This window comes from Petaurus breviceps, unplaced genomic scaffold, assembly GCF_028583685.1.
Source record: "Petaurus breviceps papuanus isolate PSGF00001 unplaced genomic scaffold, PetGlider_PUasm1.0 90681, whole genome shotgun sequence".
NCBI lineage: Eukaryota > Metazoa > Chordata > Mammalia > Diprotodontia > Petauridae > Petaurus > Petaurus breviceps.
In genome coordinates this window covers 5,061,237-5,078,799 of record NW_027187307.1, presented here as the reverse complement: position 1 = coordinate 5,078,799, position 17,563 = coordinate 5,061,237, and positions in this window count along the sequence as shown.

The following is a 17,563-nucleotide window of genomic DNA, read 5'->3' as shown; positions in this document are numbered from 1 at the left end:
GACTGGTGTCACTGGATGGAAAGTTAAGAGCAGGGCAGGTTATTAAAGGGCTCTGAAAGCCAGACAGAGAGTTTTGTATTGGATCCTGAAGGTGACAGGGAGCCATTAGAGTTTCTTGAGTAGAAGGGTGACACTTTGGTGGCTAAACAGAAGATGAATTAGGGTGGGGAGAGACTTGAGTTAAGTAGTCAGCTGGCCCACTTCCAAGCCCTTCCATGGGCTCTGCTCTGATCCTTCTCTCTCTGGCCGGTTGAGAGAAGGCGCATGTGTCTGGGCAGCACGGGGCAGAGTTATGATGCTCTAGGGAAGCAATCTACCTAGGATCTTTTAGAAAGAGAAGAATGTTGTCTGTATCAGCTGATGCAATCTTGAAGTCTAATGTGCAACCCTGTCTTTGCAGCCAGGCTTGTTCACTAGGTCCCCAGCCTACACTTAACCTACTTCCAAGGTACTTGCTTTGGATTCTCCCTCCCTTGAGCATTCACCAGAGCAGCTCTGAGCACTTTTAAACTGTTATGGTCAGAGGGAACGTTTACTTCTTTCTGGCCTAGTTGGTATCTGTCCAATAGATTCTTTATTCCTTAGTTATACCCCCTCCTCCCACATAAAACTCTCCCCACCCTTTACTCCTGCCCTGATCCTTTTATTCTTCTCCCCACACATCACATTTAGATGTTCTGTGTCTGGAAAATCCCAGTATCAAAGCTGACTACTGTTTCCCTGCCTGTAACCTCAAGGATGGGAAAGAAATCCTACCTGCCTGGGCAGGACTCATTCCATTCCTATAAAAAATTTAGAGCTATCTCCTCCAGCAAATTGCCTTTGGTATTCTCTCTCTGTCTCTGTTTCTCTGTGTGTATCTCTCTCCGTGTCTCTGTCTTTCTCTCTGGGTCTCTGTCTCTCTTTCATCTTCAATCTCTCCTTATCTGGCTCTCTCCATGCTACCTACAAACATATCCAGTGTCTTCCTGGTCCTTAGATGGTCTGACCATTCACACTAGCTATCATTTTCTATGTTTCCCTCCCTCCTTCGCTAAATGTCTATACTACACTTGGTGTTTGCACTTCCCTTGCGTTTTTTAACCCTCTGCAATCAGGCTTCCAAACTCATGTTTCAATCCAAACTGCTCTCTCTAAAGGTAGTAGAGATCCTCAGTTGCTCAAATGAATGGCCTTTTCTCAGCCTTTATCTTTCTTGATTTCTCCATGGCCTCTGACATTGTTGAGCACTCTCTCCTCCTGGGTACTCTCTTCTCTCTAGGCATCCCCCTGGTTCCCCTCTTTGTCTGACTGCCCCTTCTCAATCTCCTCTGTTGTTTCTTCACTCAAGTTATTTCTATTCACTTATAGCAGTGGCTGCCCATAGCATCTGCATTGGGAGCCAGGGACAAACTAGAAATACCGAGAAAAGGCACCTCGCAGAAAAGTACAACATACCTAAGGGGGACAGTGTGACTACCCCACAAAGAAGACAAAAGCACTTCCAACAGCCAGATGTTTGCTACATGTGCACTTTAAGCCTGAGCTCACTTTCCTCTGGACTATCTATGTACTACTGGGAGAATGTGGTCCAGACTTTTGGGGAGACGTTTTGTGCCAGCTGTTTTTACTACAGCACTATATACTATATGTAGTATATGCTATATGGTAAACATCTCTTTCTAAAAGCTAACTAAGTCTAGCTGATTCATTGATATCCCATGATAATCAGGAAGAGAAACACTGGTAGGGGCTCATGAGTTATACCATCAGCAAACTACCTCCCACCCCTTGAGTCTACCCATAGAACCTCGAAGGGAAATAGAGCAGTCACCCTCCAGATACCGCACTTGCCAGTGCAAATGGGGGTTGGGAGAACAGCTATAGAGCATTGTGGCATTTCATCATATAACTCATCATTTGTTTGAACTGGCATAATAGGTTAATTGATTTAGAGTTGGCAGTGACCCAAGTTATTTAGTTCAGTCTTCTTCATTTTATAAGTAAAGTAACTGAGACTCAGAGCAGTTAAGTGACTTGATTAAGGTCACACAGATAAATGTGTCAGAAATTAGATTAGAACTCAGGTCCTTTGACTGGAAATCCAGTCCTCTATACCAGACTGATAATAGGATCATAGGCTTAGAAGTAGAAGGCACCTTAGAGACCATCCCCCCAGATGACCCTGAATTCTTCCAGATGATACTACATCCCTGGCTATCCTTCTAGTGCTAATTATGTCTTCTCTAATATCCCTGACTTACTTTCCTTTCTCCCCATTGCTGATTCCAGATTCTCTTCTATTGCCCTCACTCAGCTCTCTCTCCTCCTCTGAGGTTTACTCTACCAAAGCTTATTACCCAATCTGGGTCTTGATGGCTGTCATCCACCGACACCCCAGGACATTCTCTTTCCTTCTTCACTGAGTTCAGTGCCTGGCTTATGATCTTTCCCTCCACCCCAACTCCTGCCTTCATACTAGGGGACTTCAACATACATGCCTGAGGTTCCATCAAATACCTTAACCAGCCATTCATCTCCTCAATTCCCACAGCCTCCTTATTCAGCTACACACAGAGGTGTGTATCCTTGATCTTGCCCTCACCCATGTCTTCCATTTCCAAGAACATGTGCTCTGAAATTCATCAACTGAATCACAATCTCTTAACATTCCATGTGACTTGCTCAAGGTCACACAGCTAGTGTCAAAAGCAAGATTTGAAACCAGGTCTTCCTGAAACCAAGTTAGTCATTTTATCTACATTGCAAGTCACAGTGCCTAAGATCAAACCTACATAGGAAGAGTGCTAACCTTGGAGAAAAGGAATGGATTCTGCCCTCTAGGTTGTTGTGCAGCTGAGGCTAAGGTGCCACCCTGTGGTGAGAGGAGACAGGAAACTAGTCTTGTGGGTAGGCAGGGATGCTCGGATCCTAGATTTAGAAGCTGGAAGGGCCCTCACAGGTCAACAAGTCGAACCCCTTCATTTTATAGATGAGAAAACCAAGGCCCAGACATATGAAGTGACCCAGGTAGTAACAGCAGACTCTTGGGGGTTTCATGGCTCCCTGGCACTCTAAAAGAAGAAGATGGAAATGAGGAGGCCATTCCCGGTAGTTATAGGGAGTAATGAGAGCACAGACCCAAAGAGGAGAGAGGATGACTCATGGCAGGGAACAGACAATAGTCCTCTCTGGTAGAATACAGCGCTCCACGGAAAAAAGAAGAGGGTGCCACAGGGCCCCCCGAGTCACGCCACGTTTTCCTTGGGAGGTAACAGACAACCACAGAGCCTCTTGCTTTTCTTTTTTTTTTCCACTTCAGGTGAAATTTGATTGTCTGTAGAAAATTTTATAGTGCCAAGAAACGTCTTTGCAAGCTTGGCACCAACAGCATTGGGGTCACTGTGCAAAAGTGACAGACACTGGACTGTCTTTTTTATCCTTAAACCCTTTTGTAAGGTCCCACCTTCTCTTTGTGTGTCTTTGTGTATTTCTCTGAGGATTCCTGCACTGAGACCCACAGAATCTTAGGTCCCATTAAGCCTTCCTCCCTTCCTGGTCAGCCCTCAGACTTGAGTTCAAGTCCAAACCCTGTTCCAGTGTGGAACTGAGCCATGGTTCTGCTCATCCAATGGATTTACCCATACCCTAACCCTGGTCATCATTCAGCCACATTGGAATAGTGACCACTTATTTCTTTTGTTATTTTAAAAACTTGACTTCACTTCCTTCTGTCTTCATCAGCCTGTCATCAGAGGTTACCCAAATAAATTCAACTGCTCTGTAAACCAAGGCCTAGAGTGGGGAGGTGAGTCTGGCAATAATGGAGCAAGGACCCTATAGGTCAAGAAGAGGGCTGTGAGATTTGAGAACCAGGGCCATCGTCCGAGTGATAGCTAGGGGGCTTGTACTCTCTGAAGGGGAGCAGAAGTTCAAGCTCTTGGAGGCGATGCATGCTGACAAGGTCAAGGGGACATGCCTAGCCTTTGGTGAGTGACCAATACAGAACAAAATTAGAAGGCATGGGGATATCTTGACTGTGAGCAGCCGTTGCCATCCTGGGACTGCCCTTGTCTCTCTCTGCCTTCTGTCCCTCCTCCAAAGACATGTCCCTTTTTCTGAAACTCTCCTGAAAACCTGTTTTGTTCACACCTTTCTACAGTATCTCAGGAGATCCCTGCCCTGAACTGATCCAAGACAAGACACATTCATTAAGTACCTACAATGGGCCAGACCCTGCGCCAGATGCTGACAATATAGAGACAAGATAGTTTCTGCCCTCAAGGGGTTTAAATTCTACTGGGGTTGTATGTATATGTGAGATAGGTACATACATGATTCTACATTCAAGTAAGAATCACAGAATTTGAGAGTTGGGCGAGACCTCAGAAGCCATCTAGGCCCACTCAAACCCTGAGAGAATCTCTACTATGCCATACTTGAGAAGTGGTTTCCACCCTCTGCTTGTAGACCTTCAGTGAAGGCCTCCCACTCCCTCCTGAGACAGCCCATTCTAGTCTTGGACAGCACTAAACATGGGGCACTTTGCCTGAAATCAAGCCTAATTTTGCCTCCTTGCAGCTTCCACCCATTGCACCCGACTATCCTCTGGGGACAAGTAGAACAAATGGACTCCCTCTTTCCCAAGACAGGTGAGCTGCACTGGGGTCTGAGGACATGAGCACATGCCCAGAAAAGTCCCAAATGCATCCTTCCTAGGCCCGGCCTGAAGGGTGTTCTTAGGGCCTCTCTTCTCTACAGGAAGCACCAGGTGGGTACTCCAGCCTGGGGATGTGGAGAAGGTGGCTGGCTACTTAGAATTGTGGAGGAGCTCCCTCTCCCCCACGCCCCAGGCTAGACTGTGACTGTGGAAGGAGAAGAATATTTTACCTGTCCTCCATCTCAAATTGTTCTCTATTCCTCAATGATTTCATCATTGTTCCCTCAGCATCTCTCCATCCAGGTCTTCCCAGGCTTTTCTGAATTCTTACCTGTACCTTACCTTCTGAATCATGAAGGATGTGTGTTCTCAGCAGCAGATTTTCTTACTGAGCTTTAATCACTGAATAGGTGTTGCCTCAGTCAAACTGAGACTTACAAAGGTCAAGGTCTCCCAGTGCATCCTGGGCCGTCTCCAGTCGTCCTGATCTATATCTGGCCACTGGACCCAGATGGATCCGGAGGAGAAAGTGAGGCAGGTGACTTTGCACAGCTCTTCCTCACTTAAATCGAATTCACTTGCATGTCATGGCGTCACTTCCCTGATGTCATGGTCCTCTTCAACAACAACAGTTTCAGCAGCAGAATTCCCTATGGCTTGGCCAGAGTACAGCTCACCTTTATCTCAGTGATTCATTCCTCTGACCCGGGCAGTCTGAAGCAGGACATTTAGCCAGGGGTTTTCAGGGACTATCTCCAATGAGGAAGCCAGGACCCCTCTTTAAACACTCCTCATTTTCAGTGTCATCCTAACAATTTCAATTTCTACTTTTAGCTGATAGGGATTAGGAGACATTCCCATTTACAAAGCCAGCCCTCTAGATAGAGGTTTCTATTTGTTGTAGGCCACACAGAAAACTTACTGGAGTGAGTGAGACTAAGTCAGTCAGTCAATTAGCATTTATTAAACACCTACTATGTGCCAGGCGCTGTGCTAAGTGCTGGGGATACAAACAAAGGCATAGTAGTCCCCACTCTCAGAGAGCTCTTAGTCTAATGGGGGAGATACCATGCAAACAACTATGGACAAATAAGATATATCTATATCCATCTACATATGTATATGTATACACATATGCAGATATAGATGATAAATTGGAGAAAATCAATAGAGGGAAGGCACTACATTAAGGGGAACGAGGAAAGGCATCTTGCAGAAGATGGGACTCAGCACTGTTTGTGTCTGATTTCTCTAAGGGTTAAACCTCTCCCCCAAGCCCTACGCCCCTTCTCCCCTGTAGGAAGAATAATAGAAAGCAAAAGGACAAAGGGCAGAAAATGGATGGGAAGAGCTCAGTTTAGCACCAGACTCAGATTTCCCAGCATTCCACTGCCTGTTCTATGCAAGAAATTGTAAGCAATGACAAAGATTGGAAGACTTGGATCCGGCCCTCGAGATGGTGATAGCCTTAATGGAGAGGGCAAACTCAAATGTGACATTCAGAGAGCCATGGAAGAGTGAGGCTTTCTTAGGCCCAAGGCCTTCTTTTGCTCACATGTCATGATGTCTATCTAGGCAACTCTGGTTCTCTAAAGCTATGCCAGGAGCACTCTATCATGTTGAGATTTTACCCCAGCCTTCAGAAAACATCATGTGTAGGAAGCTGGCTAACTAACTTATGAATTCTTTTGTCATGGAACCTGTGGAACAAAGAAAAATAATCAAGACTCTTTGGTTCTTCCCACTCCCTTCCATTTCTGCAAAGAAGCGGCAGATTGGCAGCAAAGCAGGCATGGGTAGACATGAGTATGCCCAGAAAGTATGCAGCTACAAATTTTTGACAATAACCTGTATAGAAGAATGTGGACAACCATTGGGGAAAGCAACTGGGAATTATACAAATCAAGTAACTAAAACATCCACACACTTTGGCCCAGAGATCCCATTGTTGGTCATATACCCTAAGGAGATTAAAGGCAGAAAGGAAAGGGGCCATATACATCAATGTATTCATAGCAGCACTCTTTGTGTTTCCAGCAAAGAAATGGAAACAAAGTGGATATCTGTCCATTGGGGAATGGCTAAACAAATTAGAGTACATTAGTGAGGTGGAATTTTACCATGCTATAAGAAACAATGAACAGAATGAAAAGAGAAACTTGCTGCATTCTTCACCAATGCCAAGACAAGTAAGAATTCAAAGAAGCCTGGGAAGATTTATATAAAATGCAACAGAGTAAAGTGTCAGTAGGAACCAATATACATAATGACTTCAAAACTAGCATACAGCAGGTACTTAATAGATGCTGAACTGCTTATCTCTTTTTTTTTTTTGTTATAAAGGATATCTGCCTAACTAGGGGAGGGGAGAGATTTATTGAGAAATGAAGGCGACTGAAAACAAAAGATACTATTTTTAAAAGATGAGGCAAAGCATATCACTCAGGGAAAGTGTATTTGGAAAAAAGATGGACTGAGCCTTCTTCAAGAACAAAGGCTGGCCAGCCAGAGTTCTCCAATGGTACCCAGAGAATGAATATTCCTCCATCATGTTGTGGAGATCCTCTATGCAGGTTGTATGGGAGGACATGGATAAGAGTCATACCTAATGAGAAGGCATGGAAGGCTAGCAATCCATACTCATGGGCAGGGGGGAGGTCCAGGTTGTGCCTACACCACAGATCAACCATGAATCTATCCTTTGGGGTGTTCAGTTTCGTTTTGGTGCATTATACAAAATTATACAGACTCAATAGTTAATCTGCCCAGTTAAGCAAGATGGCATAAAAAAGAGATTGAAGCCACAGTATAAGCAACCTCATCTCTGCATGTTGTACTGTTTGTCCGAGGTAAGGAAAGGAAAATGCTTTAACTTTAAAAAGTTGGTGCCAATGGCATCTGTCATTTTTGAGCTGAGTTATGCTGCCATTCCACATTGTCTTCATTTGACTGGTTGCAGTCACTGTACATATTATTGGATGAATTCTGTATTTTCACTCAGCATCCGTTCATCCATGTCTTCCCAGGTTTTTGTGAATTCTTACCTTTAAGGGACAGAGGAACCTGGCAGATTGGGGGGTTGGATCTCTTTAGGGTATAAACTCAGTATGGAAGATGATTTTTTCAAAGGGTAGGAACAATTTTGTGATGTTCCTTGTACGATGGCAAACTGTTTTCCAGAACTGGTGGAGAATTAGCTCCAATGAAATATCGGAAGCATCCCTTTATATTTAGAAACTGCCACTGGAACTCTTCTACTTTGACAACCTCTGCTGTCCCCTAGACTCTGGGAAGAGCCTCCTGAGGGAGCTTTTGTTCTGAGACAAGCCAGGCCAGCAAACATGTTTCCCCACACTACACTCTCCCATACACCCTAATGAAAGCTCACCAATTAGAGGCTCTACATTGTGAGTCAAGATGACTGAAGACCACCCATTAAGGACTGGAGATCATGATACCAATGACCTGAAGGAATGGATCTCCCTGGGAGGCAGCATATCTTGTTCCTACCTTATGGGTGGACCCTAGAGACGGACCACATGCTTGAAAGCCAGTTATTGATTGTTCCTGCTCTAAGGAGAAAGGTACTGAATGAATTCCAGGCTGAGGGAGGTTAGTCCTCAATGATCATTTTTGCTCTTTCCCCAAGGCCTAACTAGTACAGTGCTTTTTACATATGATACCCTTAATAAATGATTGTTGAGTGAATAAATTGGGTCTCCCTGCTTATCTTGATGTGATTAGTAACACTAATAGGTGATGTCTGGGTAATAAGTTACCTCTTACAAAGCATTTTGAATAAAATAATGTTGATGATAGGTCCTAACTACAGGTTAGGAACTATGGGCATTAAACCCAACTTACAGAGGAGAAAACAGGCTTCGAGGGGCAATATATCTTGTTCAGGGTTACATAATTAGTCCGTGTCAGAGGCAAGTCTGGAACCAGGTTTTTCCAGAATCCAAACCCAACAAAAGATTCATTCCTTTAGGTCATGAAGGCTTGGGAGCTTCCAGAAGCTCAGTTAAAATGCAAGTATACCTGGGAATAGGCATGTTTTTATTTGCTAATATGCTAGCAGAGAAATTAGACATTGGCTGTATCGGGAACAAAGTTCCCAAAGAGCAGTGACAGAACAGGAATAGTGAAAAGAACATGGTCCTGGAGTCTCAGGGCCAGGCTTCTGTCACTTTCTAGCTTGTGACCATGGGTACCACAGTTTCCTCATCTGTGAAAGGGCAACAATAGTACCTACCTTTCCTATCTCGCAGGTATTTTGTCAAGATTTGATGAGGGAAGAAAAGTCTTAGTGGCCCCTACCAATGCAAGTTTATATTACTATCATAAAGACGCAATTTTGTCCAGAGCCATACACATACCACAGAAAGATGGGGGGAGAGAAGGTCCTCAAAATTCTAGCGAAGGTCCAAGGTTATAATGACTGCTTCTACCAGCGGCTCCTTTGGTGGTAGGAGGGTTACAATCTGTAACTGAGAACAAGCAAGCTTTGTCTGAATTGTGAGACTGGTTTCAGGTTGACCTGTTCCTGTCATTCAATCCTGTGTCCTGGTTGGCAAGAACTCATGCCCAGCTGCTAGATGTCCAGGTAAGGGCTGAATTTCCATAGGATAGAGACTCAGCAGCTTCCTTTCCCTCCTTTCCTAGTTCTTCTTCTCTTTAAAACCACTCTGATTAAATAACCAGGAAGGGAAGGTTAAAACAGAAATTAATTTTTTAAACTTTCAGAAAATTTTCTAAAAAGGAGGTTGACTTTCAAAAAGAATACTGTAAATAAAACACTGAGTAACTCAGTGCTGACTTTTCTTTTTCTTTTTAAGCCCCAGATCAGCTTGTCACCCCATTTGAAGAGTATTACCTGCCCACGTGCAGTGCAGTGGGCCAGGCTGGTTTCTTCAGATGGATGGTAACATGCCATAACATGGATGGTCAGTACCAAACAGGGTGTCTATTTCACCTGGCAATTAACAGACTGGCCACCCTCACATACTTTTTCTGAATTTAAGAAGTCAGTCTTAGACTTCCAGCCTTCTAGAAAGCCTAGTTACTTTGCTAGCTATCTTTCTTTGGCAGAAGGGTGGGGAATTATTTTTACATCAGCAGGCATCCTGGCCATTTGAAAAGATTGGGCTAAGGCCAGGGAGATGAAACTGAACAATACTAAATAGGAGAGGTAGCTATCAGGGTTACAGAGATGTCTATGTCATCCACACATGAATAATCTATAGCAAATTGCTTGCTGTCTCAAGGAAGGGGGAGAGGAGAAAGAGAATTTGCAAGTCAAAATTCAGAAAAACAAATTGGAAAATTTGTTTTTCATGTAATTGAGAAAAAAAGAAAAATTTAAGAAAAGAAAGAAAATTGCAGTGATAATCACACACACAAAAGAAATGTCCATGTCAGGAGACTGTAGATATCTAAGTGTCAAGGCATGGTGGGGGTAGAGATTGGGGAGAAATATGGGAAGGAGGCTGAAGGGTCAATGAGATTGACAAGGAGAGCAAAGGCCAAATATCTCAACCACCAAAGAACAATTGATTCAATTCACATCTTCCAACCCTTCCTTTCCCCAGCACCTGCTAGGACAGCTTTCAGGCCCACAGACTCCTCAGACATGAAGCCTTCACTGATATGAACAGGTTCCCTCCCCCCACATTTCCCTACCCTTTCTGATTTCCCCTGCTATCTGCCATTTGATACAGATGCAGCTGGAGATCCATCCCCGACCTTTAGTAGAGAGCTGTTGAACTTCTGGGCAGCCCTTCATTTTATAATAAAACCTGGCCCCCTTCCCCTGGCATGAGATGATGATAGCCCCTTAAATTGCCAGGGATCTTCATCCTGGTTCCCTCACCTAGTTAATACACACTGTAATGCCCTGTCACCCACAGCTGGCCCTTACGTCTGCTCACCTGCGCCACCTAATGGGACTTTTCTGGGTTCTGTCTGATGTAAGTACAGCAAGCTTGCATATCTAAGGAAAGACAAGGATTTCTTGCTGTCATTTGGTTCTACAGTAACATTTTCAGAAACTCTGCCCAGTAGCTTCAGTCCCCTCTTTCAATGGCCATAGACGGATAGCTAGACATGAAATGCACAACCCAGTGAGATTTTAGTGGAGAAGATTACAGTGGTAGGAATTCTAGGCTTTAATGCCTTAGACCTTAACAGTTGGATTTTTTTTTTTTTTACAGAAAAGCGTTTGTTGAATTTCGAATTTCAAGTTGTCTTCCTCCGTCTCTCCCAACCCTGCCTTAGAGAAGGCCAACGTTTGATATGGAACACATATGTGGAGCCAGACAGTATATTCTTCCATACATCAGTTCTTTCTCTGGAGTTGGATGGCATCTTCCTTCATCAGTCCTTTGTAATTGATGTAAATGATCATATTACTCAGAATAGCTTAGTCATTCACAGTTACTCTTCAGACAAGATTGCTGTATACAATGTTATCTTGGTTCCACTGGTTTTTCTCTGCCTTATTTCATGCAAGTCTTTCCACGTTTTTCTAAAATCAATGTGCTTGTTATTTCTCACAATACAGTAGTATTGAAAAGCAATCATGTACCACAGCTTATTCAGCCATTCCCCAATTGATGAGAATCCCCTCCATTTCTATTCTTTGCCATGACAAAGAGAGTAGCTATAAATATTTCAGAACATACAGGTTCTTACCCTTTTTCCCTGATCACCTTGGAAAACACAACTTAAGTGGTATTTCTGGGTCAGTTTTAGACTCTCCAATGGACTTTCTGCCTACGAACATCCCTTGAGCCCTCTGCCCTGCTCAGGCCATACAGGAAGTACTGTTGTTCAGTAGTTTCAGTCATACCTGACTCTTTGTGACCCCATTTAGGATTTTCTTGGCAAAGATGGTAGAGTAGTTTGCCATTTCCTTCTCCAGCTCATTTTACATATGAGGAAACTGAGTCAAATGGGTGAAGTGACTTGCCCAGGGTCACAAAGTTAAGTGTCTGAGGCTGGATTTGAACTCTGAACTGAGGTCTTTTTGACTCCAGACCCAGTGCTCTATCCATATACAGAGCTCTGTGTTCAGTTCTGGGATCCAAAGTTTAAGAGGGACACAAATAAGCTGGAGAGTGCCCAGAGGAGGGCAACCATGAAGGGCCTTGAGTCCATGCCATTGGAGGGGATCTTAAATGCAATAGGAAGGTCAAGTCAAGCATTTATTAAGAACCTGCTGTGCTTACTAGCCAGGTGCTATGCTAAGTGCAGGGGATACAGAAAAACGCAAAAACCAGCTCCTGCTGTCAAGGAACTCACAGTCTAATGAGATGGAAACAACTGCACAGATGCAAGATAAACACAGAAGAAACTGGAGATGGTCCCCGATCGAAGGCACTGAGAGTAAGGAGGGCTGGGAGAGGCTTTAGAGGGACTGAAGCTGAGACCTGAAGGAAGCCCCAAGAAGTCAGGAGGCAGAGATGAGGGAGAAGCGAATTCCAGGCATGGGAGCAGTCAGTGAAAAGGCCTGCAATTTGGAGACCTAAGGGAGAGCAGACAGAGTACAGAGAAGGGAGCAATGGGAAGAAGACTGAAGAGGTGAGACAGGGCCATACTCAAAGGCTTTAAGAGACTCTCAGATGATTTTATATTGGATTCTGGGATAACACCAAACGACTGGACTTTATTGAATATAAAGGTGATGCGGCCAGACCTGTGCTTTATGAAGATCACTTTGATAGTTGCATAGAGGCGGGACTGGAATGGGGAGAGACTTGAGGCAGGGAGAACAAGGGGGCAACATCTGGAGCACTGAAAACTTGCGAAGCACCAGCATGTCCCTAATATCCTTGAAAAACACAGTGCTCAATACGCCAAGAAAGCAGCAACAAGCTCAGACCAGACCTGCCCTCCAGAAATGTGGCAGAGCCCGGTCCTGACATCGAGTATGAAGTCCCGAAGAAAACAGGCAGAATGGGCAAACAAAAATGGAAGCTTGCCATAATGAGCTATTCTGGTGGTAGGAATGCTCAAGATGCAAACGGAGAACAGAATGACTCCAAACAGCCATAAGCAATGCCTCAGAGAAAAACAGTTTGGGCACAAACTCAACTAAAATTCCTGGAAGAGATAAAGCAAGAGTCAAAAAAGGAATTAAAAGATCTTTTTATAAATGGAATTAGAGACTCAAGGAAAAAAGTTGGAAAGCAAATGAGAACTATGGAAGAAAGAATTGAAAAGGGAATCAACAGCTTGGCACAAGTAGTATAAAACCTTGCCCAAGCAACAGACTGCCTGAAAATATGAATGGACCAAATAGAAGACAACAACCTCATGAGACAACCAGAAATATTAAAACAAAGACAAGAGGCTTAAAATGGAAGAAAACACGAAGTATCTCATAGCAAAAACAACTGACTTAGAAAACAGATTAAGGAGGAAAAAAACAAAGATTTATTAGACTGTTTGAATGAATACCATGACCAAAAAAAAAAAAAAAAACAAAATAAAGAGCCTAGCCACTCTATTTCAAGCAATCATAAAAGAAAACTGCCCATATCTCTTAGAACCTGAGGGCAAAGTGGAAAAAGAAACCTCAAATTCTTGAAAGAAATCTCAAAATGAAAACTCCCAGGAACATCTTAGCCAAAATCCAGAACTTCCAAATCAAAGAAAAAATACTGCAAGTGGCCAAAAAGAAAGAATCCAAATGCTAAGGAGCCATAGTCAGGATCACACGTGATTTAGTAGTCACCAATATAAAGCAGCACAGAACTTGGAATGTGATATTCCAGAAGACAAAGGATATGGGTTCATAGCCAAGAATAACTTACTCAGCAAAACTGAGTACAATGTTGCTGGAGGAAAATGGGAATTTAATGAAATAGAGGACAGACTTTCAAGCATTCCTGATAAAAAGGCCAGAGCTGCAGAGAAACTTTGAAGTTCAAACATTAGGGTGAAGAGAAACATAAAAAGGTAAACAGGAATGAACAATGATAAAGGTCTAAACCGGGACAAACTGCTTAGATTCACATAGGGGGAAATGATACAGGTGACCCCTCCAAGCCCTATTGTCATCGGAAGTTGCTCAGTCCATCTAGACAAGGCCTGGGAGTGGTTTTGTTATGCCTTGATGATCTTAAGAATGGAGAAAGGAAGAGAAATACACTCGTGTGGGGGGAGAAGGAAGGAAGGTTAGGGGGAAATTACCTCACATAATTAGGTCAAGTGAGTAGACATCCATGAGTAGACAAACAAGAAAGAGTGGAGGGCAGCGACTGACAATTGAATATCACTCTCATCTGAACTGGTCCAAAAAAGGAAGAATACACCCCCACACAGAGAGGAGTTCAGAAATCTATTTTCACTCAGGAAAATAGAAGGGAAAGAGGAATAAAAGGGAAAGAGGAATTAGAGAGAAGGCAGATTAAGGGAAGGATTAGACCTAAGCAAAACAAACATTAAAGATGTACAAAAATATATATTACTCTTTTTGAGGTAGCAAAGGATGGAAATCTGAGGTAGGGTGCCCATAAATTGGGGAATGGATGAACAAGTTATTTATATAAGTGTGATAGAATATCATTGTGCTGAACTCTTAGCAGTATAATAAATAACCAAGATCCCAAAACATGCTACCCGCCTCCTGACAGAGATGCAGGACTCAGAAGGAAGACACAATTTTGGGGGGGGGGGGACATAGCCAAAGTTGTTTTGATTAACGATTAACATGTTTGTAATGGATTTTGTTCTTCTCATGATCCCACTAAGGGGATAGGTGAAAGGGTGAGGAGGCAAATCTTTGATTTAAACAAATTAATTTTTTTAAAAGAAGAAATATAAAAATCCACTTTCCTCTGCTGCTGGACTTGGTCGACCTGTTGGCTGATTTTGTTAAACAGCTCTTTCCCCTCTTTTTTTACTCTTTGTTAGAAAGGCTGGCTCTCTGGGAAGGGAAATATATTGGGGAATGAAGGTGACATAAAACTGAAAGATTATCAATAAAAGTACCTTTAAAATAACAGAGATTCCTGCTTTCCTCTTTCTCTTTCCTTCCACGTGTATGGAAATGTTCACATGATAATGTTTGTCAACTGTCAAATAACAACACTTAATTTTAAATTAATGCAAAAAGAGAAACAAGACTTCCACAGGGCTCTGGCTCCCACCACCTCCAATTCATGTAAAAGGTGACTCTGAACAAACTTTGTAGCTACAGAACTCACAAAATGACACAGAGAAGCTAACGTCCCACTGAGGATAGCTTGGCAGGCTGGCAGGAAGTAGTCAGCATAGTGCTCTGGGAGTGGACCCCAGCTGCGATTGAGCCAGAGGTTTTAGCCTCAGGGCGGGCCTGACCAGCCCCCCCCCCCCCCACCCCACGGCTAGAGGGACTTCAGATTGCCAGCAGCTGTGGCAGTTTCCAGAATTATCAACCCATAGATGTTAAGGACAAAGTGAGAGGTCAGGGCTAGGTGGACTTTGGGAACCGGTAGTTTGGGAGTACAGTCAGCCTTTATCCCCTGGAGGGAGAAGCCGCTGAGGTGCAGGGGCCATGTAACTGCCTCCATGTGGCAGCTTCAGCTCCTGGCCTGCAGATTGTAGGGGGACCAAGCAACCAGTCTGTGGGGTAATCGCTCTTGCTTTAACCTGCTTGGATCTGGATTGCAGTCTAGCATGGAAGTCCTGGGGTGTGTGACCAGCTTGCCAGAGAGTGTGGAGGCTTCAGAGAGGGCATCCAACTAACACCTTCGGCAGTTGAGAAAACCGTAGCAAGTGGGACGAAGCTCCCCTGTCTGGTAGGAGAGTCCTACTGTGGCAAAAAGCCCAAAAGTCAAGTAATCGAGTGGCCAAATGAGCAGGCAAAGGAAGCAAAGCAAAAAGCGCAACTCAACTTTACACTTCTATTTTGGGGACAAAAGGATCAAAGCATGGAACAAGAGGAAGACAGTGAAGTCAGAAATCCTGCACCAAAAGCTTCCAAGAAAAATACGAGCTGGTTACAGGCCATAAAGGAACTTAAAAAGGATTTTGAAAACCAAATAAGAGAAGTGGAGGAAAAATTGGTAAGAAAAATGAGAATGATGCAAGAAAATTATGAAATGAGAGTTAACAACCTAGCTGAAGAAAATAACACCTTAAAAAATACACTAACTCAAATGGTAAAAGAGGCTCAAAAAGGCAATGAGGAGAAGAATGCTTTAAAAAACCTAATTTGCCAGATGGAAAAAGAATCTCAAAAGCTCACTGAAGAGAATCATTCTGTCAGAATTAGATTGGGGCAAATGGAAGCTACTGACTTTATGAGAAATCAAGATACTATTAAACAGATCCAAACAAATGAAAAAATAGAAGGCAATGTGAAATATATCATTGGGAAAACCACTGACCTGGAAAATAGATCCAGAAGAGATCATTTAAAAATTATTGGACTATCTGAAAGCCATGATTAGAAAAAGAACCTAGAAATCATCCTTCAAGAAATTCTCAAGGAAAATTGCCTTGATATTTTAGAACCAGAGGGCAAAATAGAGGTTGAAAGAATCCACAGATCACCTCCTGAAAAAGATTCCCAAAAGAAAATTCCTAAGAATATTATAGCCAGGTTCCAGAATTCCCAGATCAAGGAGAAAATTTTACAAACAGCCAGGAAGAAACAATTTGAATATTGTGGAAACAATCAGGATAACCCAGGATCTGGCAGCTTCTACACTGAGGGATCGAAGGGCTTGGAATAGGATATTCTGGAGGTCAAAGGAGCTGGGATGAAAACCAAGAATCACCTACCCAGCAAAACTGAGTATCATGTTTCAGGGGAAAATATGGTCATTCAGTGGAATAGAGGACTTTCAAGCATTCTTGCTGAAAAAACCAGAGTTGAATAGAAAATTTGACATTCAGATACAAGAAGCAAGAGAAGCATGAGAAGGTAAACAGGGAAAAGAAATCATAAGGAACTTATCAAAGTTGAACTATTTACATTCCTACATGGACAAATTATCATTGTAACTTATGAAACTTTTCTCAGTATGAGAATAATTGAAGGGAATAGAAATGTGTGTGTGTGTATATACATGTCTATGTAGGAGGGTATACGGGTATATGAATACATATGTGAATGTATGTATATATGTGTACAGGTATACATAGATAGAGGGCACAGGACCAGTTTAATGGGAAGGGATGATACTTAAAAGGTGAAATTAAGAGGCGAGAGAGGAATATAATGAGAGGAGATGGGGATAGACAGATTGGGGTAAACTATCTCATATAGAAGAGGCAAGGGAAAATGGTTACAATGGAGGGGAAGAACAGGAAGGCAAAAGGGAATGGATCAACCTTATTCTCATTGAATTTGGCTTAGGGAGGGAATGACATACACACTAAATAGGGTATCTCACCCTACAGGAGAGTAGGGGGGAAGGGGATGAGAGGGGGGATTATGGAAGGGAGGGTAGGCTGGGGGAGAGGAAAGTTGGAAGCACCCACTTTTGAAAAGGGACAGGATCAAAGTAGAGAATAGAACTAGTGGGAGGTGGGATAGGATGGAGGGAAATATAGTCAGTCTTTTACAATATATCTGCTATGGAAATGTTTTACATAGCTACACATGTACAGCCTATATTGAATTGCTTATCTTCCCAGTAAGGGTGGGTGACAAAGGAGGAAGGGAATGAATCTGGAATTCAAAGTTTTAAATATATATTTAAATAAATATATATATTATATAAATATTTGTGTGTATAAATATATACTATTATCAATATTATTTTACATGTAAATGGGAAATAAGATATACAGGCACAGGGGCATAGAGATCCACCAGGCCCTAATGGAAAGTCAGAGGTGGTATGCAAAAAGATATGGGAGAGAGCAGATTGGAGGAGGGGATATCCTGTGGGACTGCTATTTTGGGTTGGTGGGTAGGGGGAAAACAGG